Below are 25,882 nucleotides of genomic sequence, written 5' to 3'. Positions count from 1 at the left end.
GTGGGGCATCTTGGCTGTTTCTAGAACTTTGCTATTGTGAATAGCGCTGCAATAAATATGGGTGTGCAAGTGCCTCTGCAGTAAACTGACAAGGAAATTGAGAATCAATTAATAGAGGTCTGTCAGAAGTTAAGTGCCAAGATTAAAACTCCATCTCTTTGGAATCCATTTCCAAGCATGGTTTAGGCACACAACTGCAGGAGCAGGGGGTAGAATGTAGATTTCTGGATAGAAAACAGCCAGAGATATCTGGAAAATCCTGAAATTTGTACAGTGAGTGGTGCCATTACCAGTCCAACTCTAAAGTTCCAGCCTTTAGAGTTGACACCAAAGAAATGGGATTTTAAAACACAATAAATGGAACACTCCCTACTCTCAAGGACAAGAAGTAACTTCCTGGAAGAAACATGTGGACTTCTTGTAGACAACCTGGGAGAGCCATCCTTCAGCCAGAACAAGGGTCTCTGAGTTATACAACTTAGAGGTCATTGCAGAGTAAAACTTGAACCCAAGTGTCCCTGGGAGTCAGTGAGGGTCTCAAGGAAGTTCCTAAAAGGAAAGGTGAAAACCTCAACACAGCCCTTAGCTTCTCCACAAACAATTTTTAAGATGCCAGGTAAGAGACTGACAGAGATTGATTCAACAAGTAAGGCAGGATATACCAACACACTTCATATCCAAGGAAATTATGTGTAAGAAGAACACAAGTGAGTTTGTTTAGCAGGGGGAAAAGGCTGGGAAAAGTTGAGCAGGGGGACCTATTAAACACTCCTTTGGATAAGTAGTCATAGTACATCCCAATCATTCCTGCTGCTATAGTGTTTGATGTTATTGGTTCAGCCTAGAGACATTAAGTAACTCTGAGTCCTTGCAAGATGGACTTATGCCATTCTCTAAGGGACAATGACCATTCTCTAAGGGAGTGTACCAGGCAATTTTCTTGAAAGTATGTATGTTTGATTCCCCAGTGCAAAACAGTCATATGAAAGAAGGACAAAGAAGGGAGGTTTTTTTTTTTTAACTACTTGTTATTGCTGTGAAGGAGTATGAAGTTTAAAGAAATGTTTGTGTACTTTTTAATCAGACTATACATAAATCCAGTGTTTTTTTTTCTGAATTCCTAGTTTCTGCTTCTCATGTCTCATTTCCTTTGTTTATCTGCCTCATTTTCCCCCTAAATGACTTTTGATCCCTTAATCTTAAGAGATACTAAAGGGAGAAAGCCCAGCTTCTTTTAGCTTCTTCTGAAAGTGGATATTGACCCTGCCACAAGAAACCAAAACTCATGTCCTATTTGACTAAGGGGTCATTATGAGAAACTGAGTGATCAGGCTGCCAAGATCATCTGATATCAGGAGCATTGTATGTGGCTCTTAACTGAAAATGAACTCATGCAAAAGATTAGAGAAGAAAATATCCCAAAAAACAGCACAATGAACAATAAAATAATATCCCTCGCTATGTGAATAAGATAACAATAAGCAATATCTTTTCCACCAGGTGGCTCCAAAAAAACATGAAGTAAGGAGATCGTTGAGGCTGAATGCAAAGTCAGACCAGTGTCGATCTGTCTGTGACCACCTTTATAGGACTATAGAGACTTTATTTGAATTATCTGGAATATACACATAGCACCTTTTAAAATGACATAAAAGTGGTCCTTTGAGCCACAGTTAGGGTGTCTATCTGCTACAGTGGCTCAAGCAGTAGAGCACCTGCCTAGCAAGCACAAGGCCTTAAGTTCAAACCCCAGTAAAGCCAAAAAAAAAAAAATCTAGGGTCATCCTATTCTGGACAATGGCCTAACTCTTCCTAAGTTTAGTAAAGAGATACATTGCAATATCAATTAAAGCCTTCTGAGTATTTTTAGTGAGAGATTCTATATGCTATATTACATCTTCTAATCCTATAGCTGGGATGAAGAAGGAGGCAAAATGATTACAGCAGTGTTGATAAACTGGAGAAGTGAGAAGCTAAATAGCAGGTGATGTGTTAAAAGTAGGAAAGGAGGTCAATGACCCTGAAGCAGATGGAGTAAATTAAGTTTCTGGTGATATAAGTCTTTTTCCTTCCTCTTCATTATCTACAGGGGTGGTGGGGCACAGGAAGGGGGAGTGTCTTGAGGCTCTCAGGATAGTGTATTCCATCGCATCCTCAAAAGTTGAGTTTATAAATAACAGATCCTGCATTCACTTCTAAGGTTAGGATCTTGATATAAAGCCATAGAAATCTGAGTATATAGAATTTCAGCCTATTATCTCTCCCTTTTACAAAATAAGTTTAATTGCAGAATAGAATTAAATCGTAGAGTTACATTTTTAGGTCAGATTTTTTCACTGCCTAATTTATGTTTATACCAGGCCATTTTACAAAGGGAAATTAATTTTTTTCTTTAATTCCTCTTATCTGAAATTATTTCAACTCTTTAACATACATCCTAGAAGTGGGTTATAGGGATATTAATAGGGCTGCCCATTTTGTTTGGTTCTAGATTTGTACCTAGAGAAGAAGGAAGGAAGGAGGGCCGGAGGGAAGGAGGGAAGGGGGAAAATAATGATGTCTTTTCTATGCGTTTCCCTTTTATTCACCTTTAGTTTGAGTTTTCCAATCACTTAAGCCCTAATCAGCAAGAGCCCCCTCTCCCTGGAGTCCATTCTTCTCCCCAGGTGTATCTGAGGCTTTCTCAGTTCCTCTTCTTTTCTCCAGAAGACCACTTTGCAAAGCTTAGTAAAGTCCTTTAGGGACAGACACATTTGTCTCTTATGATAATAACTTTGTTTCCCCTGACAACAGCTGATATTTTAAATAAAGTCCCTGTAGTATTACCTTTAGGAGAATTAACTTTCAGGGAGGATCCTCAGGGTTTGGCCTTATATGAGATAGTTGAAGTTTGCAAATCTGGCATACAGTTTTCTCTCTCTCTTTTTCTTTTCCTTTTTTTTTCAGTTTTCTTTATATAATAAGAAACAAGTGCAGTTACAGATAGACATCTGGGTCCAGTTTGTTTCTCATGGAGGTAGGAGTTTTGCCTTTGTTGGAACTGGTAGTGACTTGCTTCCTTGACTGCAGTGGAGAGAATTGAATAAATGCATAAGCCCTTCAGAGATGTCTTAAGTGTGGTGTCTTTATCACTACATTTGAAAGTCAAAGGCTGGTGGAGTGGCTCAAGTGGAAGAGCCTGAGTTCTCAAGTGAAGCCCTGAGTTCAAACCCCAGTATTGCCAATAAAAACAAAAACAAAAGAAAAAGAAACTAAAATTGAAGGTCATGAAATTTTCTGTTGAAAGTAGTTATGACTCATTTCTCCAATTTATAAGGAAATGGATTTCGCTGGGAAGAGTTTCCCATCATAATCCCAAAACAGTAAATGGCTTATTAGAGTAATGGCAGATCCTAAAGGAGGAGCGGCCTCTCTGTTTCCAAAATACAGCTATACCCTAAGCATCAGAGACACTGATCCTTTGCAACTATATCACTATGGGATACAAAAGAGTCTGGACCAACCAGCAAAAACCCTTGTTCCTTTCTATTATTGCTTATACTCTCTCTACAACAAAATTAGAAATAAGGGCAAAATAGTTTCTGCTGGGTATTGAGGGGGTGGGGGGGAGAGGGAGTGGGCAGAGTGGGTGATAAGGGAGGGGGTGGAGGCAGGGGGGAGAAATGACCCAAGCCTTGTATGCACATATGAATAATAAAATAAAATAAAATAAAAAACAAAAGAGTCTGGACAAATATTCTATAATCTCATTCCCAAAAATAGAGCCCTGAAAAAGAAAGTGGAACTATACCTAAGAATCAACATAATTGGAAAGGAGAAAGAAAGGCAGTAAAGGCAGCTGTTTAGGAGGATTTAGAGGCAAAAAGGTAGATCCTTCAAGGGTTCAGGTCATTTGCTTTTGTACAGAAGCAAAAGCACATGGTACAGGTGGTGACAGAGAAGCAACAAACAGTTCAAGATCATAATGTTGACAGTGGCACGAGCAAGAGAAAATATCCACATGGAAATAAAGTGTTTTGGATCAGAAAATGTGCTGCTTATTTATAGAAGCTTACTTTTCTGGCTGTCACTCCAGAGCTGCCTCACCTCACTGGGTCTTGGAAGAGATTCTGTGTGGCAAACAAGAAAATGAACTAATCAAGACTCATCGTGACGTTCTTCTGGCCAGCTGCTTACTTCCCTTCTGACTAGGATGGGCTACATTGCCCTAGAAATGGAATTTTCCTATCGTCAGGAACACTCATGTTTTAGGGAGAGTAGACTATTTAAGTGTTAAAACTAGTTATAAAAAAGTAGAAAGAGAAACCAAAGCCTAACAAAAATCCTAACTGGTAAAGCCATAGGCACTGATTCTAGATGGCTGATTTTTACCATGCCCTGTATCATTGCGCAATTTTTTACTTTTCTGGAAGTGGGAAGACATACCACCACAGTTTGGTTTTGATCTCAGGAGATTGCAGGAAAGGTTGCTTGCAAGCATGCAAAGGGAAAGAGCCAGGGACCCAGAACATCTCCCAGGAACATCAGAACTGCAAGAAATAGAAATTGCTAGAGCAAAGTTCAGTCTTCTACCTTGGGCTCTCCCTGAGGAAGAGGAAGAGCGCCACCTCTGGTTGGCACATCAAGATGATGCTACCAGGGTCAGTGAGGGTCTCAAGGAGGTCCCTGAGATGAAAGGTGGGGACCTCTACCCAGCCCTTAGCTTCTCTAAAAAAAGAATTTTCGAGATGCAGGGTAAGAGACCCACAAAGACTTACCCAGCAAGTAAGACATAAAGTACAGATTTACCTCGTAGTCAAGGCAGAGTGTGTAGGAAGAACATAAATGAGTGGGGTACAAATGCTGGGAGGAGTTGGGCAGGAGCTCCTGCTAAACATTCCTTGGGATAGGGAGTCCCTTTTGTTGTAAGGACCTAGTACATCCCAATCATTCTTGTTGATGTAATGTTTGAGGATTTCAGTTAGGTCTGGAGATATTAAGGAAATCCTAGTCTTTCTAACAGACTTATTTGTGACTTTTAATGACCCACTGAAGGACTGGAAGAGTAGCTTAAGTGGTGAGTGCCTGACTAGCAAGTGTGAGGCCCTGAGTTCAATCTCCAGTATAGCAAAAAGAAAGAAAGAAAGAAAGAAATGACCCATAGCTTTCTAGGACAGTGTACAGTTAATTTTCTTGGAAGTAGTATGCTTGATTCCCTGGGACACACAATGATCACCTGAAGCAAGGATAACCAAGTGGGTCTTTTCTTTTTCACTTCTTGTGATTACTCATCGAAGCAGGGTAAAACTGAAATGCTCTCAATCAGGTTATATATTAATCCAATTTTACTTCTGAATTCTTGGTTTCTGCTTCTCATGTCTCTTCCCTAGTCTACGTATCTTGCCTCATAAGAGCTTTCATTGTATATCAGACACTAATGAGAAACTGATAACATGCTAATTTAATATAAAATTGGCACAGAAAGCTATGTGTGTGAATGTGGATGAGTACAGAGTTCTAGTCATATTCTCAAAAAAGGTTTATTTAAAAACACGTATATTCAGGTTTTTCTCCATTTATAAGAAGAAAACATGGTTTCTTTCACTTTGCAACAGTAAGTAGCATTTGTTGAGTAATTATACCTTCCAGTATATTATGTTTTCCTTTCATCTTCACAGAATTCAAAGCTATTGACTTCATGTAAAATAAAACGTATTGATGAATTTACAAGCGAGAATTAGCAAATATTTGCAGAAAACCTCTTTAAAAGTGTAGAGACCACAGTAAATAGAAAAAACAGAAACTATCCAAAAAAAGGGAAAAAAAAAACCTCAAAAAATTATGCTCATGCTTTCTGAGAAGAAATATGTTTGAGTATATATAAAATTAAAATCTGTATTCTTAAAAGGACATTCACAAAACAAAAGGAACATTTACAAGTAAAAAACATGAAATCGATCATTTATGTGAATGTGAGATGGATGGATAGATCGAACTTAAGAAATATTCCATAGGCTTGGACTAAAATTAGAAAGAAATGAAAAATAAAGAGTCATATCAGAAGATCAAATATTCCACAAAGAGAAATTAAAGAAGAAATAACTTTCTTATATTACCCAGAACCTTAAGACCTGAGTTTCTACACTGAAAGTTTATTGCACATCCAGCATAATGTATACAAGCAGGTCCATGTAAATCATAAAATTTTAGGGGAAAAAAGGCACAAAAGGATCCTAAAAGTTTCCAGAAAGAAAAGAAAAAAAGATGAAAGTCATACACTGAATCAGTAATTAGAATAACTTCAGAATTCTTAACATAAACACTGGAGAATAAATGGCAGTACAGAACAATGCCTTTACTATTCTGAAGGAATATTTTTACCAATCTCAAATCAACTTTGTAAACTCAAAGTTGATTACAATGGTAGAGGGAGCAAGAAGATAACTATCAAATCTGCAAATACTCAAAAAAAAAAGAACTTCCGTGGCCTCATTCTTAGGATGCTACTGAAAGATCAGGCCTATTACCAGAAGGAAAAATATCAATAGGAAAAAGGTGATTCAACATTAGAAAGGGGTAATAGGATTCTGTCCAATGTAATAAAAAGGATCCCAAAATTTCAGCCATATACTGGCCTTGATGAAAACCTGTTTCAACTAGAGTTTGCAAAAAAACACTCTGGAAGAGCTTCGTTCAGGAACAATGTAATTACTAGAAAAGTCTCAGAAAATTGTCAAAGTCTTTATATTGAACAACGTTGTTTTCAAAATGGGACATAATGACATCAGAGAGGACATTATTATTGATGATGGTGAGGATGATGACGATGATGATGACTGTGGTGCTGGGGATAGGACCCAGGGCCTTGTACTTGCTGCAAGGCAAGCACTCTATCACTGAGCTGCATCCTCAGCCTGAGAGGACATTGGTATTTATTAACTCAAACCAACAGGCATAAACTGGGATAAATGATCACAGTGATATGAACAAAAGAATATGCAAAGAAAGAAAAGCGACCATATTGTGAATATTCATATAATAATGTGACCACTGACTACTAATTAAACAAAAATTACAATGTAATCATAACGGAAAGATGAGTGGATGCAAAGGATATATAAATGTGGTGAGAAGGAAGGAGAGATAACAAATCCTCATTGTCTATAGTGAGAAACTGATGGATAATGTATAAAACCAAAAGATCAAGAAGTAACCATATAAATTTGTTAGAGACAAAAAAGTAAATACAAATTTCTGCAGAATATAGTTTCTTCTGGAGAGAAAAGCTGGGCAGAATGAGCAGAGGATTGCTCTTTTAGATTTACGTATTTATACCTTTGATATAAAGTATAAACAAAAAGAAAGGAAAGTAGGAGAGAGGAAGGAAAGAAGAGAGAGGGTGGGAGAACAACCTACCCTCTTTTCATCTGTTATAACAGAAAATGCTAATAGAAATACCAAGTCCCAACGATATTTGACTGGGTTCCCCACAGCACATTTTATTTTGTAAGTTGTACAGAAAGGGGCAGGCAGAGTTTACAAAAGAAAATGAAACTCGGTAATGTTTATAGGAATGGGGAAATGAGAGAAACCTGATAATGTTGCAGCATTTCTTGGATGTGTATATTCACAAGTTGTTCAGCAATGTTTATTTTCAAAGGCATGAACAGCAGGACTGTGATTTTCTTAGTTGAGTTTTCAATATCCAATGGATGTTACTGAGCAATCTGGAAAAGGAAATTGTGAAAATAAAGGACAAAAAAAGTCCACTCACATTTTCTTTCTTTGCTATATTCTCGTGGTTTCTACTTCATCCTAGCAGATGTTACCTTATCTGAATGCACCAACTTCCTGATGGTAGTTTGATTTTCAGAAGCTTCAACCAACATGTTCTTATTAGACCTAAAGTGAATGTCATGTAGATGATACCTTCTCATCACTGGCCTACCTCCCTCAGAAGTTTGGGAAGAGGTCTTTTTTCCCCAATTCCATCAATTCTACATTTGTGCACAGTTGAGTGGGGGCTGCTTTCTGGGAGATGTATATCCCTTGAGTCCCCAGCCCTCTGTCATAATGCCTAATTTCTTACCTTCTCTTGGTACTTATAAAGTCATGAAAATGGAAAAGTACAAAGAACCTCAATTGGTACAAATTCTTTTTTCTTTTTAATTGGCAGATATTAATCATACATAGTAAGAGGTTTCATTATATTTTCATACGTACACATAAGGTACTTTGTCTATATTTTTCTATCTCTCTGTTGTGCTCTCTCATCCCCTCTACTTTTTCCCTTCCTCTTCCTCTTCTTCCATTTTCATAATCTTGGGGTTTGTTTTGTTTTGTTTTGTTGGTTTTTAGCTGTAACTGGGGTTTGAACCCAGGTCCTCACACTGACGGGGAGGCATTCTACCACTTGAGCTATTCCACCAGCCATTTTTGGTGTTGGGTGTTTTGAGATAGGGTCTTGCAAATTATTTGCCTGGTATGACTTGGAACCATGATACTCTTGATCTCTGTTTCCTGAGTATCTAGGATTATACGCAGGAGCCACCAGAGCCCATCTTCATAACTTTGTTCTTGTTTGCCCCCTAACTTCCATAAATGAGAGAAAATATGAGATATTTGTCTTTGTGGGTCTGGCTTATTTCACTTAACCTGATGATCTCCAGTTCCAGTGTGAGTACCTAACAAGAATGTCAAAGCACTCTTTTTAAAATAGAACTGCATTACAAAATGTTTGTTAATACAATTCAAATCCTTGAACTTAAAAACAAAAACAATCAACAATTGCTATAGGCAGTGACTTCTTCAGAATGCAGCCCCCTGCAGTTATTGGCAGGACGGAACCAGCGTGTGGTACGGCTGGCAAAGGAGACACAAGTAGAACTGAATCCTTACTCTGCGTGTAGCTGTGTCCTTTTCAAGATATTCAACCACTCTGCAACTCAGTCTCATTCTCTGTAAAGAAGATAAGATCTTCATTTCATATGCCTTTCCAGAGTAAGTATCTTTCATGAAGGGGGGCAATCAATAAATATCTGAGCTACCTTTCTTCTTATCTCTTGGGGGTCTGGGAAAAGAATATGCAAGTGTCAGCCTACTTTCCCTCTTACATGGCCCAGGTTGCACAAGGACTCCCCAGATTCAGGATATGAGGAGAAAGTGAAGAAATTAGCCCATGAAAGAATTCCTTTTTAGCCTGCATTCAGTTCACATTAAAGGATCTGGACAATCAGATCAACCCCCTGGGTTCTGCCCTTTTGCTCTGGAGTCTGAACATTGTTAAGTCACAGCAGAGACTTCTTTTTTTTTTCTGGTGACACTCACTATTAAATCAAAAGCCAGCCAAGACCAGCTAACTTCCTTGAGAATTCTCTTAACACAGATTGCATGATAATGGTGACTCATTTGTGTCCCTTAGCAGGAAAATTAGGAGGAAAATATAGTGAAAAAAAATCATAAACCATACAGGAAAGTAGGGGAATAAAAATTTTTTTCACAAATTAGCACACTATAATCAGGAATTCCTCTTCTTTCCTCCTGTGTATCATCTACAATATCTAGATGTATTTATGTAGAATAGAATACACAAAAATCTTAAGACGAGGAATGATGTCAGAGCTCTATTAGTAGCTATAATTTACTTATATTGAAACTGTTTACATAGGTCAAGAGCCTTTTCCAACACAGTACAGATAATTCATCATGGAAGTCACTTCTATCCATGTACCTTCTTCCTCTTTAGTTTATAAGTGCAAATACCCATGAAAACTGAACTGTTATGTGCCATGGACTTACATCATTATAATCTTCTGCTATTTAGGAAGTAACTAATAGGCTTTATATAAGGAACTCTCAAAAAGTCATGCTTTTTTACTTAGGTGAGAAATTTTAGGAAACAAGTCTAAAAGGAGAGGCTGGGTATTTTAAGAATTCAAATAGAAAGTAAGTACATTGTCTGACAATTTCTTGGTAAATTTTGGGATTAAAATGAGAGTGTTGCTTCCCACTTTTGTATTGTTCTTAAGTTCTGCTCTGAAGGCAGAAATGTCAAAGATGCTTTGCTAAAACCCCAAAAGTTACTATGCAACATACATTAGAAATTATTTGTCCTGACCTTGAATGCTGGGGATCTATAATTCTGTCATCTAAAAAAAGAGCTGCCATGCAGAAGAAAAGAGAGTGTAATATTAGACATCTCAATCACCAGTCAATGTACTTCTCCAGCTTGTCATAGCTTTTTATATCATTTGAGAAAATCTCACAAATGGAACAATTTACCATAAAATGTGCTTATTTTCCATTAAGTCTTGCTTGTTGCTCCACTGAGGCACTGAAGTTACCAATGTTTAAATTTTTTTCATGGTTAACCCTGCAGGGCTATCTCTAGGTCTCATAAATCCAGAAAATGAACCATGCAGAAGACAGGCCTTGGAGAAAGGTTTTATTTGCATCGCTTGCTTTGCACATTGCTTAAACTAGAGATGTTAACAGTTTCTTGAAATGAGCAACATTAGTCAGACTCTTCGGGGCAATAGTGGGAAGTGGAACTCATCCTGTCACATGCTTGATCGAAGTATGACAGCTAAGACAACAGAGGGTAGAATATGAAAAATCTTTTTTCAGAGCCTTAGTGGAATGCATGAAGACTTTGGAGCTCTTCGTATCTCAGTTAAAATCCCAAAGCTGCTACTTACTTGACCTTGATGAAGTTAACCTTCAAAATTCACTTTCTTCAAATACAATGAGCATGGTATGACTAACTCAAGGAATTATTATGAGAATTAAATTTTCTTAAATGCAAGGTGTTCAGCCCATATGTGGTCATCGGAATGTGCACAATAAATGCCAGCAATTTTCATGATTATGATGATAATTATTATTCTCTTTGAGGTGTTGCCATTGATCAGCAATTTGCTCTTGGATGAGCATTTTCTCATCCAAGAAGATGAAGATAATAATATTTGCGCTGCAGAGTTTCTTTGAGGAATGGTAATGATGTGTGTAAAGTAGCCACAATCATGAAGGTAGATTCTGGGAATGTGTTGTTCTTGATATTTTCACTACTGTCAGTTACTTATGTAATAATATCTTTAAATTTGAGAGAAGTTATGTTTCATATAAAGGTTGGCTCCTTGTGAAATAATAAATTTTTACACTGCTACATCTGATAAATGTCCACTCAAGAGAGATTAGATTTCTTTGTCTCATAAGTCTCTGTTCAAGCTTGCATAAGGATAACTCCCAAAAATTTGTGGTTGAAAATCAGACTAGTGTCCTCTACATGAGCAGGGCTTATCAGAAACACTGTGAAAGGAACGTTTAAAAAAAAAAATCCCAGTAAATGGTAATGTGTACTGTCAGCATCTGATCAAAGGGAAAAAAAGACATCTAGAATTAGGATTCCTACAGAACATTTTGTTCTCTTGACCCTTTGAGAGTCTTATTAGAGCATCCTAGTTTATTAGTCAAAGAAGAATGGGCTTCATTCAAACAACACTTGCAGAAGCTGCCCACACCAACAGTAGATTCTTGATTCAATTACCAGTTGAAGTCACCAGGTTCCACTATATTTCAATGCCTAAATACATTCCTTTCAATTGAAAAAGTAGATTATGTTAGTTGAGAATGTGTATCTCTAAATTCGAAGAAAACTATGCAGCTGCTTTTGAAACCCAAGATTCTGCCTTATTTTTGCTCTGCAATGCAGCCTATCTTTCCCTACCAATTCATCCCTCTTTGGTACTTACAGCTTAAGAATTCCTCCAACAAAATTAAAAGCCCTACTCTTGAACTTGACCAACATTTTCTCAACCAAATATATGTTTTAAATAGATTTGCTAATTGGTTTTAAAGTGGAAACATCTTTATCAACAGTACTACGAGATGTCAGTTTAGATTCTCCGTCTCCACTTGGGTTTCCTAAGAGAAGGTGAACATAACTGGGGAAGGGGGCAGTCTACCTAAAGAACAAGAAAAGGAGCTTGGTGGAGTGAAATTGAGGCAAAAAACCCAGACCAAAGATGTATTATCAAGCTTGTCATCTCTATGGGCAATTGCCTACTACTAGAGACTCTGAGAAGCTGGGTAGAATGTGATTCAGATCTTCCCACTTAAAGGATAAAAGAGGAGAAAACTTATCCAGTCTCCCATCTTTCACTGGTCAGGTGTTGACCCATGAAATATCAACATTTTCTCCCTTTGGGGTTTGTTCATGCATCAGAATGTCTGAACAAGTTCTCACAAGCATCTCTTGAGAGCTGTGACAGAGAAACCCAGGGCAGAAAGCAAGAGATTCACAGTTCAGTTAAAACAAAGGGCAGTCTACTTGCATTTGTTATCGTAGTAGCCATGACAATGACTGGAGTAAAAAGATTTCCTCTATAGAAATATAAAGATACCCTTCATGCTAATGTGACCTCCGTGGTAAGATTCACATTAAAAAGACACTTCAATATTTTATAAACTCTCCCACATTGCAAACAGAACATTTTTCCTTCCATTTCAAAATCTAAACACTGTTTGGTGAAAGATACAATTCTTCTGATAGTTGATGTGTATTTATAAAGTATACATGGTACTAATTACCCCACAAATTATTCTCAAATTACAGATTTAGAAGTGAATTTTAAAATCATTCATTGAACACTTATTATTCTAGATATTTTTGAAGACAGAATTCAAAAAGAACAAAACAAAGCCTCTTTCACCAAAGAGCTTATAAACTACTCAGGATGGATAAGACAGATAATCTAAAAGGTTGAATAAAGCTAATAAAAGAGAGTAGGAGAAATATCAAATATACACTAATTTTATGGCAATTATTAGACAGTAATCAATGCTTTGAATCCTACCCATATGCACAAAAACATGACAGACTGATCTGACATGTATGGAAGTCATGGACAACATAAAATTAGCTTGTTTTATATAGCTTTGCTCCAAAGAAGAAATAAGATAGTTCTAGAAGCCAAAATGAAAACTGCCTCCTAAGGTTGACATTGTAATACTCATTAGGGAATAAAGAGTGTATCTTCAAAGGTGGAGGAGTTGAAATTGAGCTATTATTTAATATCCAAAACCACAAATTTACAAATGTTGAATCTAGAAAAATTATCCAACTAACCAAAGTAACAGGAAGAAAAATGTTCCTATTTTGGTATAAATTTAGACCACTCAAATAGTGCAAAATTCGCAAGCCAAAAAAATTAATATTTAGCTGGGTGCCAGTGGTTCACACCTGTCTTCCTAGCTACTTAGGAGGCTTAAATCAGGAGGATGATGGTTTGAGGACAGCCCAGTCTAATAGCTTGTGAGAACTTTTCTCCAAAATAACCACAACAAAATGGATTTGGGGTGAGGGGTTGTAGCTCAAGTGGTAGAGCACCGGTTTTGCAAGAATGAAGCCCTGAATTTAAACCCTAGTCCCACCCACCGCCCCCAAAATTAATAGCATTATTTGTCCAGACCATTGGACTTGCTAGGGTTCAAATAGAAGACAACTTAAAATTAATCTTTTATATTCATAAGTTAGGAATCACAAAGGAATTCTTTGCCACAATTATATCTCCATACAAAAGTACAACCTTCATAAATAAATAAACCAGATGGAATAATTTAGCAGATTCAGCAAACAGAAAAATTAGTAACTTTGAAAACTATAGTGGTATAACCTTTTTTTTTACTCTAAAATAAATAAGTTTGTATCAATTAGCTCTTGCTGCAAAATAAAATTCTTCAAAACTTAATGACTTAAAATGACCACCTGAATTCACAACTAGCTATTCAAGTGGTTCTTCTAAGTTGGGCTAGCTGAGCTGATCTCTGTGGGCTCACTCGTGTCTGTGGTCATCTTAAGCACTGGCCAGGTCAGACTGCTTTATATTGATGTCATCTGAGGATAGAACTTCTGGAGACCCCTTCCACCTCCCATCATAGCACCTAGTGAAGCTAGTGAGTGTTTGTTTAATGGTAATTTACAAATTCTGAGAAAGTAAGCAGAACTGTGGAAACCCTCTTGAGCCCTTGCCTCAGAATTCATTGTAGGTCTTTTCTGCCAGCTTAGTGGCCTAAGTTGCAAGGCCAGTCCATATTCAAAGGCTGGAGAAAAATTCTCCAGTTCTTGATGAAAGGGGAAGAATCTATGGTGATTTTTACAACTTGCCATAAAATTGTAATAATTTAACAGATAAAAGAGAGACTAGAAACCAATAAAGAAGAGGCCAGTATGTGGAAACATCAAGCAAATTTGAAAAAATAAAATCTTCTCCAAGTATCAAAAAAGAGCTATGCATAACAGCTTACATCTGTAATCCTTGCTAAGCAAGAGGCAGAGATCAGGAGGATTGTGATTTGAGGTCAGTCCAGGCCCCCCAAAAAATTAATGAGACTGATACCAGAATTCAGTCCCCTGAACTCAATGCCAACTCAAAAACAATAAGAATAAAGACAAAAGTAAGTAAAAGTTTATCAATTTTAGAATTTTACCCAGAAAAATGAGGACTGCAGGATCTGTTGTCACAAGAAAAAACAAAAGCAGTCTTAATCCCAAACTGGGACTAGGCAGTCCCAGATTATGGGCTGCTAGATGTCTGTTCTGAGACATAACTTTGGTTGGGATGGGGCCTTGGGTAAGCTTGGTTCCCGAAATGCAGGCGTGAGTCTCTAGAGTTGTATCCTTTGCCATTCTGAACATTTCTTCATTTGCTGGTGTGCTAGATGTTCTTTCATTACTGTGGTCAGCAAGATAAGAAGAACCTGATAACCTTTCCTGGAGCTGTAAAGAAATTCTTGCATTCCCTCCCTTGGGGGAATGGGGCAGGGTGGAGATAGGACAAGGAAAAAGAAAAGAAAAAAAAAATCTTTTTAAATCTTGTGTCACTGAAAGCAGGCTAGTAGATAAATTAAGTTAGTTACCATGCTAAAACCACAGTTGTGAGCATATTTGGGTATCTATTCTTGTTAAAAGATCCCATCTCAATCAATAAACCAGGCATAGTGGTGCATCTCTGTTATTCCAACTATGCAGGAGATGGTCATAGGTAGGAAGATCACTGTTTTAGGCTGGCCTCAGGCAAAAGTGCAAGACACTATTGAAAAAATAACTAAAGCAAAAATAGCTAGGGGCATGGCTCAAGTCCAACACCTGCCTACCAAATGAAAAACCCTGAATTCAAACCCCAATAATGCCAAAAAAAAAAAAAAACAAACAAAAAACCTACCAAAAAAGAAACAAAAGGATCTGAATACATCGACCATCAATAAGACTCTGCTCTATTTTCAAGGCTTTCTCATTCCCTCGTCCCCCCACCTGGTTTCCAAGATTATCCAAAAAAGATTTTACCCTCCACAGATGCTTTTGCTTCTGAATTTCCTTTGGCCTAGAATTTATCTACCTCCCTTTCTACCAAACTGTTCCATATATCTTTTCAAAATTCCTATTTATCAGAGAGGTGGAGCAAGATGGCAGATTAGAAATGTCTACTGTTTTGGCTCCATGAATGAAAAAATCCAGATAAAATGGGAGAGACTGTATTCTGAAGACAAACAAAGAGGAAGAGCATTCCCTCTGGGAATGCATCCTATATTGTGTTTACTGCCAGGTGGGTCTAAGGTCTTTTGAGCTCAGGCCCACAGAGTCACATGATTACCACAGTCTCCTCTCTCCACCAGGTAGATGAACTATTCGACTTGGTCTATAAGCACTGAGATTAGCAAGCAGAAATCTTAGGTCCTGCAGTTCTCCCTCAGCCAATGTAGAACTCAGTGGTCTATTTGTTCTCTCACTCTTTGATGCATTTGGAGGTCATATCTAAGCTTGAATGCTTGCTGCCCCTGGAAACACAAGCTGAGGGATTTGTGGAGCAAGAGGGAACCTACTCAGCCCAAAGGCTATAAAGCTACCTGTAGCCAGCAACAACTTCCAGTACACAAAGAAGGGAAGGTTCCATAAAGAAAACATACCAGAATCAGAAAACCATCCCTTCTACAAGAGACTCCAGCTAGTTTTCCCAGATCTGTGCAGTATGTGGGATCAGGCCCAGTGCTCTGAGCACATGGACAAATGCTTGACTACTTAGTTATACCCCCACTGCAGTGGTGAGAAAGCACTTCAACCCAGCCCCTACACTGTCCCACCTGAACACTGAGAATGTTCCAACTGAAAGACTACAGGTGATTAAAAAACTTCTGACCAATGACTTGACTTCAGATGCACAAATTCTAATGTACAAACACAAACAATATGAAAAATTCAACATCTCCACAGTAACAATCACTAATAGTAATGATGTGGATGAAATCTCACATGCAGAATTCAAAAAATAATTATAAGAACGATCAACAAGGACTGGCGGGGTGGCTCAAATGGTAGAGTGCCTGCCTAGCAAGAGTGAGGCCCTGAGTTCAAACCTCAGTGCTAACCAAAACAAAAAAAAATGATCAATGAAATTAAAGAGAACACAAATAAAAACCCAAATAAATTCCAAGAAAACACAATTGCAAAGCTGAATGAAATAAAGAAGACAATGCAAGCACATGCCTGTAATCCTAGGTACTTGGGAAGCTAAGATTGGGAGGACTACAGTTCAAGGATAGCCTAGGCAAATAGTTTGTGAGATCCCATTTACAAAATAACCAGAACAAAATGGACTGGAAGGTTGGCTCAAGTGGTAGAGTGCTTGCTTTGCAAGTGTGAAGCCCCAAATTCAAACCTGAGGTCCCCCACCAAAAAAAAAGGCAATGTAAGACATGAAAGAGGAAGTCAATAAAGAGATAGAAATCCTGAGAAAAACATAAACTGGAATTCTGGAAATGAAAAGTCAAATAAAAATAATTAAAAAGCTCAGTTGAAAATTTCTCTGGTAGGATGGATCAAATTGAAGACAATATCAGGGCTTTAAGACAAGTTTGATTAATTAGAACATGCAGATCTAAACAGAGGGAAAAAATTTAAGAAGTATAAACAGAATATGCAAGATCTCTAGGACATCACTAAAAGACCACACCTATGAATAATGGGCATAGAAGGAGAAGCATATGAGCTAATTGCATAGAAAACATATCCAATAAAATAATAAGAGAAAATTACCCAAATCTCAAGAAAGATAAAAATTACCCAGGTACAAATTTTTAGGACTCAAAACAGGTAAGACCAGGAACAAAACAAAACAAACTCCCCATATCATGCTATGTTTCTATATGCTACATTAGGCATATAGAACAAGGAAATAATATTGAAAACTGTACAAGAGAAGCACCAAGTCACATACAAAGGTAAACCCATCAAAATAACAGCAGATTCCTCAACAGAAACTGTACAGCATGGAATTATATATTTCAAGCCCTGATAGAAAATAACTGCCAACCAAGATTACTATATTCAGCAAAGCTAACCTTAAGACTGTGGAGCTACAGCCATCTGATTTTTGTAAAAGCACCAAAAACATATCTTGGAGAAAAGACAGCCTATTCAACAAATTGTGTTGAGAAAACTTGGTTTCCATATATATGTACAAGATCAAAGCTAGGTTCCTATCTCTCACTTGTACAAAAAATTAATTCAATATGAATCAAAGATCTTAACGTAAGACCTAAAATTTGAAACTACTAGAGGAAAACATAGGTAAATCCTTTGTAGATTTAGGCACAGGTAACACATTCCTGAATAGGATTCTAATTATTCCAGAAATAAGAGCAAGAATGACAAATGGGACTGCATCAAATTGAAAAGCTTCTGCACAGCAAAAGCTGTGCAGAAATAATTACCAGAACCAAGAGACAACCTAAAGAATGAGAGAAAAATCATCTGGTAAATGAGTAGTAACAGGAATATATACAGAGCTCTAAAAATTAAATGCCAAAGAACAAACAGTTCAATTAACAAATGGGCAGATGAGTTGAACAAACAGTTCTCAAAAGAAGTACAAATGGCCAATAAATACATGAAGAAAAATGCTTAAATCCTTAAACATAGAGGAAATGCAAATCAAAACTATACTGAGTTTCCCTCTCATCCCAGTCAGAATGCTACCATTAATAACACAAAAAACAACAAATTCTGGCAAGATAGGAGGAATAAGGAGCCCTTATACACAGTTAATGGAAATGTAAATTAGTGCAACCACTATGGAAATCAGTATGGATGCTCCTCCAAAAAAGAAAAATGTAACTAAAATGTGGTCCTGCTATTTCACTCCTGGACATACATCCAAAGGAACATAAGTCAGCATATAATAGAGATACTTGCTCACCTATGCTCATAGCAGCACAATTGCCATAATACAGATTCAGCCTTGGTGTCCATCAACTGGCAAACAGGTAAAAAAATGCTGTATATACACTTAACGGACAATTATTCAGCCATTAAAAAATGAAACTATGTTGTTTACAAAAAGAATGGATGGTCTCTCATGTAGAACCTAGACCTTTAAGAAATGAATGACAGGAGTGTAAAATGAGGGAACTTGGTGTGGGAGCCAATGGGAGTGGGGAGGATGAAGTGTAGGGTGAATATGATCAAAGTATTTTCATACTACTGTATGAAAACAGAAAAATAAAACTGGTTAAAATTTTTTTAAGTAGAGGGTGTGGGAGGATAGCAGAATTACAGAAATGGTGAATTTGATCAAAATACATTCCATGCATGTGTGGAAATGTCACACTAAAAATCTATAATTAATATATGTTAATAAAAATCCTCTTTATCCCAAATGTCTCCTCCTCCATATAATAATAATAACATGTATGATTCTTTATCATGTGATAGTCACTCTTCTAAGAACTGTTCATAAATTACTCACTTACTTTCTTTCCAACATAAGTGCATTAGAGACACTGTAAAGAAGAAATTAAAAAAAAAAAAAGCAGTTCTCTCTGACTCAAAATTTTCTTAATTTGCATTACCTGCCATTCCAAAATAATCTTTGCTCAATTCCCCTATGTAGATATACTTTCTCTAGTTTGGGGGTTTTTATTTTTCTTAAAGCAGAGCAATGGGAATACTCATAGACTGCTGGTGAGAGTGTAACTTTGTACAACCATTTGAAAAGAAGCCCACTCTAAAGTGAGAGTATGCATAATATCCTTTGACCAGAAATTCAAGTACTAGTATATACAAAATAAATGCATGAAGCAGATCCAAGAATAATGTCCACCACCTGTTTATAATGATCTCAATCTTGAAATAATTCAAACGTCCATCAACTGAGAAGGAATGAATACTTTCATATATCACAAAATGGAGTGCCATGTTACAATAAAGTTTAAGAAACTGCAATGTTGTAACAACTTAGGAATGCAGTCTAAAGACAATTCAAAACTGATCTTCTCCATAAGTAAGTCCTTTGGTGAAGGATGGAGGTGTGAGGTAGCAGCAAGGTTGGGAGAAAAAGAAACTACAAATACCTGATGTGGACAAATTTCAAGAACATGGTGAGAAGATGCCAGACACAAAATACACAGTGTATGAATTCATGTATATACAGCAAGTACACACACAACAGAATTATATTGTTTGTCAATGCAAGCTTAGATCAGCTGTATAGAAATGCACAAGCCATAGAAAAACTATAAACAAATGCAAGGGAATGTCATCATAAATGACTTTGCTCATTATCACAAGCATTCACATTTTATTCTGTTCACGTTCCCATATGCATGTTACACTTCACAATTAAAATGTCTAAACAGCAACAACAAAGGGATTTAGTTATCTCTTGTGATATGAAGACTATAGGTAGGTTTTTTACTACTTCACAGTGTATTGCTGCTTCTTTTTTTTCTCTTTATTCATGTATTCATATGTACATACATTATTTGGGTCATTTCTCTCCCCTTCCCTCCCCTTCCCACCTCCTCCCTCTCCTCCCATCCCCCTCGCTGCCAGGTAGAACTTGTTCTGCCCTTTTCTCCACTTTTGTTGAAGAGAAGACATAAGCAATAAGAAAGACAAAGTATCTTTGCTAGTTGAGATAAGGATAACTATACAGAGAGATTCCTAGCATTGCTTCCATGCACAAGTGAATTACAACTCGAATTGATTCATCTCTGCCTGACCACTGCATTACTTCCCAGTCACCTTCCCATATTGACCTCTGTTGTTTTAAGGTTACTGTATTAGCTCCTCTACAGTGGGGACATCAAACACTTTCAAGTTTTGGGTTTCCTACCTATCCCCATTCCTCCCGTATGTGCTCTCCCCTTACCATGTGACCCAAGTCCAACATTACTTACTGCCTTTGCTCTAGCTCTAAAGTCCACATATGAGGGAGCACATAAGATTTTTGGCCTTCTGAGCCTGGCTAACCTCGCTCAGGATGATGTTCTCCAGTTTCATCCATTTACTTGCAAATAATAAGATTTCATTCTCCATGGCTGAATAAAATTCCATTGTGTATAAATACTACATTTTCTTAATCCATTTGTCAATAGTTGGGCATCTTGGCTGTGTCCATAACTTGGCTATTGTTAATAGTGTTGCAATAAACATGGGTGTGCAGGTGCCTCTGGAGTAACCTTAGTCTCATTCCTTTGGGTATATCCCTAGCAGTGGGATTGCTGGATCATATGGCAGATCTATGTTCAGTTTTTTAAGAAGCCTCCATATTGTTTTCCAGAGAGGTTGCACTAGCTTGCATTCCCACCAGCAGGTATCAGTGTTTCTTGGACAATTATCAGTACTGATTACATTAGTTCAGGTCCTCCAAAAGCAAACACTAAAATGAGATTAAATATGCAAGAAATTTATTTAACAACTATTAGAGAAGAAATAAGGAGGTAGGAGGTGTGGAGCAAGCCAGACCTCAAGGTGGTTCTATCTATGTGGAGGAGAGAGGAAATGAAGAGTTGGGTAACAGTCTCAATCTACAAGACCATACTAAGAAGCCTACATCAACACATGGGAGGTCCTCAAGTTAAAACCAGCTTGTAGAGGAGACCCGTTTCTTGTAGGAACTGACTGCCTTACCGCCCTGCCATGTCCAGTCATTGGCTAAAATCAGCTTTTTTGTTTGGTTGGTTTGGTTGTGGTTTTGGTTTTTTGTATTTTTTTGTTTTTTTGGGTTTTTTTGGTAGTACTGGGGTTTGAACTCAGGGTCTCATGCTTTCTAGGCAGGCACTCTTGAACAACTCCACCAGTCCCCTGAGAGCAGCTTATGTTTGGTTCTTGAAGGAATGTAATTGTAGATTGAGAGTCCAGAATTTAAGACTAACCACAAATTATATTTCCCGTGGTAAGAGAGCTGAGTAACAACATTTCCACAGCTGAAGCATTCACTAAAAAGAATGAAAATTGTGAATACTCTAGCATAGCAATGCAAATAAATAAGAGAAATAAAACAGTATGAATTGTGGAACTATTAATTTGTAGTGTTAATATGAAGAACTGATACACAAAGTTTTATGATCTTCTCAATCAATAAATCCCTGGGGGGGGGGGTTAGGGGGGTGAGGTGGCCCAAACAATGTATGCAGATGTGAGTAAATGTAAAAACAATAAAATAAAAATAAATAAATCCTTGAATATTTATGAAATAATATGGAGCATTATTTTCCTACATTGAAGGCTAAGACAACTATATTTCACATCCACTGAGGTCTACCTCAAAGAGAAAGTTAATATACTTGGTGATTTCAACTCTTAAGGCCCAAGGAAGCTTACTAAACACTTCCATGAAAAGCATTTGGCTTTGTTTTTCAGCCCTGAATACAGAAATGATACAGGAAATATCAGCAAGTGGGAATATGTAAATCTTTATTAAAAAAAAATCTTTATCACTGCCCTTGTCTAAAGTTGGAACAATCTAGGGAAAATGTGATTTTTGATTAAAGTATTTAACTTGAAGTTGGAAGACTGTAATAGAAAGTAAACAAGCTACCAACCCAATCCCATGTAATTTAATAGTAATGATAGCATATGAAGAAAATTACTACTTCCAACAATATTTCCATTGTTAGAATCAGAGAGGGAAGAGGTAGGCATTCACATTACCATTCAGAAAGCATCTCAAATATTTTGTCCTCCATTGTGCTTGTTGCATCATGATTGTGCTATGTAGGATTCACTTTCAAGGGTACATTGGGGTGGCTGGGTTATTGCTCAATGATACAGTGCATGAATGTGAGGTCTTAGGTTTGATTTCCACCATAGAGGGCATGGAGGAGTGGGGTGGGGGGGTGGTGAATAAAGAATAGATTAGGAAGTGTCAACATAGGAAGGAAGTCAACAGTGGAAGAAATTAAGAGAAATGGTGTATGCTCTGCCTCTTTGTTTATATTCGCTGAATCTTTTTATCCTTAGATTACCCTCTGGTTTAATAAAGGAAATGTTTACATTTCAACATTGAACACCCACTGTGCCTCTTTTTCTGTGGACAAACAGGCTGGTGGGGGAAAAAAAGAGGAAAATTATTTGGAAATTAGGTCAGAGGTATTATATTTTGAAGTAAATATGCTGCTGCTTGATTGCTTTAATGGTTCTAAATTTCCTTGAGCCCATTTTCAAAGGCAATGGAGGCTACCATTACAAAGAAAATTTTAGTACCTCTTTTCCAAGGAAAGCAAGGAAAAATTCACTCAGCTAGAATAGAGTGAAGCTAGTTAGAAATTGTTGTTGTTGCTGATTTTATTGTTGGGGATTGAACCCAGGGCCTCATGCATGCTAAGCATGAACTCTAACCCTGCTATATCCTTAGCACCTGTTAAATGGGCATTATTATACCATTATGGAGTGGATAAGTTTGTTTTCAGGTATTACAATAAATGGAAAGACCTTTTTCATAACTGTAAGTATGGGAAAAGGATGTGTGTGGATGTTGGAAAGTCACTGGGGTAGACTTACTTGAATGAAGCATCATTGTACCTTCTACTATAGACCATAAAGGAAACCAAACCTTCCCTCCTTACCATCATTTTCACTCTTAACCAATAACAACACAAGAAAGTGACTCAGGTTTAGTCTACCAGATGCTTTCCCCTTAGACTGTGAATTTAAAGAACACAAAGAAAACAGGACCATTAAAACCCATTCACAACAGTAGCAATGGTGACAGTGTCTATAGCAAAGTCACAGGTCCCTTCCATCAGCCAGATGTCTGTGCGCTGCCTACATCCTGATGTTCTGGTTCTTGTTCTTTGGTCAAAAATTTCCCACAAGCTCTCACTGATTCTTAGAGCTGTCAGTATCCTTCTAACAAGATTTCTTTTTGATTAAGATTACTGCAAAAGCAGCTTGATAATAAAGACAAGATAACTGATACTACCACCTAAGCAGACAAAGGTGTGCAGAAATTCTAACCCCAGTGGGGGATCGGGTACCTAATCAGGAGTTTGAGTCAAAAGTCAGTCACACAGAGTTAAAGGGAAAGAAAAAGTCAGTAGGCAGACAAGTTGCATGGGGCTCTCCACAGGCAGCTGACTAACACTTCAATAACATGGTTAATTCCTTTGTCATCAACTGGTGAGCATGAAGGTTTACCTATACCCTCTATTCTGGTCAGGGATATCCCAGGAATGGCTACTATTACCATGTACCATCTCCCTGAAAATAAAACCACAGGAAGCTAGGACTCAGAGGATATGCAAACTTGTAAATGACTAATCATGGGTCAAAATTCAAAAGGTGGCAAAGTTAATGAAGTCAAGAATATGCATGGAAGGTTTGGAGAACAGGTACAATTTTGGAATTATCACTACTAGGTAAAAGTATAAATAAAAAGAACCCTGGATGCTATTTAAGGGCAGATGAGATGAAAATAACAAACTTAAATGAATTCAGTTTAATTATGTGCTTTTTCTCCAGCATCACACTGCCCAGAAATACTAGGGCTTTTACAACTGGCAAAAATAGTAGTCAGGTCAGTCAAAATCTTAAGACTGAAAATCAGTAGAAGGGCAAAGGAAGGGGAAATGAGAGTCTGAGGAGAGGACAAACAGGACTTTAAAATAGGTTGTGGCTAGCTATGGGGGGAGGGAAGTAAAATAGAAAAAAACTGAAAAAATGGGAAACAAGGAAAGGAGTCTAGGAAAGTGTGATGAAGTAGAAAAGAGGTTTTGTTGGGAGGAAGTGGGACAGTTGGGAGAAATATCAGGGATGGAGTCTTACGGTCAGAAAATAGAGCATATTTTTTGAGAATGTGGTTTGGAAATGAGGTAAGAACAGAGGTGAAGATGGAACCTTCTCCAAAATAGATCATATTCTAGGGCACAAAGCAAGCCTCAGCAAATATAAGAAAATAGAAATTATACCGTGCATACTATCTGATCACAATGCAGTAAGAGTAGAACTCAACAACAAAAGTAAAGACAAAAAACATGCAAACAGCTGGAAACTTAATAACTCATTACTTAATGAAGACTGAATCATCAATGAAATAAAAGAGGAAATTAAAAAGTTCCTGGAAGTCAATGAAAATGAAAACACAACCTACCGGAACCTATGGGACACAGCTAAGGCAGTCCTGAGAGGAAAGTTTATACCCATGAGTGCATATATAAAAAGACTGAAAGATCCAAAATCAATGACCTAATGACACATCTCAAACTCCTAGAAAAACAAGAACAAGCAAATCCCAAAACAAATAGAAGGACAGAAATAATAAAAATAAGAGCTGAAATCAACGAAATAGAAACAAAAAAATCCATACAAAGAGTTAATGAAAAAAAAAGTTGGTTCTTTGAAAAAATAAACAAAATCAATAGACCCCTGGCAAACCTGACTAAAATGAGGAGAGAAAAAACCCAAATTAGTAGAATCAGGAATGCAAAAGGGGAGATAATAACAAACACCAAGGAAGTCCAGGAAATCATCACAGACTACTTTGAGAACCTATATTCAAATAAATTTGAAAATCTTAAAGAAATGGACAGATTTCTAGATACATATGATCATCCAAAACTGAACCAAGAGGAAATTAATCACCTGAATAGATCTATAACACAAAATGAAATTGAAGCAGCAATCAAGAGTCTCCACAAAAAGAAAAGTCCAGGATCTGATGGATTCTCTGCTGAATTCTATCAGACCTTTAAAGAAGAACTGATACCAACCCTCCTTAAACTGTTCCACGAAATAGAAAGGGAAGGAAAACTGCCAAACACATTTTATGAAGCCAGTATTACACTTATCCCAAAACCAGGCAAAGACACCTCCAAAAAGGAGAACTATAGGCCAATCTCCTTAATGAACATTGACACAAAATTCCTCAACAAAATAATGGCAAACCAAATTCAACAACACATCAAAAAGATTATTCACCACGACCAAGTAGGCATCATCCCAGGGATGCAGGGGTGGTTCAACATATGAAAATCAATAAACGTAATAAACCACATTAACAGAAGCAAAGACAAAAACCACTTGATCATCTCAATAGATGCAGAAAAAGCCTTTGATAAGATCCAACACCACTTCATGATAAAAGCTCTAAGAAAACTAGGAATAGAATGAAAGTACCTCAACATTATAAAAGCTATATATGACAAGCCTACAGCCAGCATTATACTTAATGGAGAAAAACTGAAACCATTCCCTCTAAAATCAGGAACCAGACAAGGATGCCCACTATCTCCACTCCTATTCAACATAGTACTAGAATTCCTAGCCAGAGCAATTAGGCAAGAAGAAGGAATAAAAGGAATACAAATAGGTAAAGAAACTGTCAAAATATCCCTATTTGCAGATGACATGATCCTATACCTTAAAGACCCAAAAACCTCTACTCAGAAGCTTCTAGACATCATCAATAACTATAGCAAGGTAGCATGATATAAAATCAACATAGTGAAGATAGGTAAGACACCTAAAAAGTTAGTTAGCATTTGTTGCTCTTAACACAGAGAAACTAAATCAGATATCTTAAAAGCAACTGAGGCCAATAGGAAAAGGGGACCAGGAACTAGAGAAAAG

Source organism: Castor canadensis, chromosome 5 (assembly GCF_047511655.1).
Source record: "Castor canadensis chromosome 5, mCasCan1.hap1v2, whole genome shotgun sequence".
NCBI lineage: Eukaryota > Metazoa > Chordata > Mammalia > Rodentia > Castoridae > Castor > Castor canadensis.
This window is presented reverse-complemented; position numbering follows the sequence as displayed.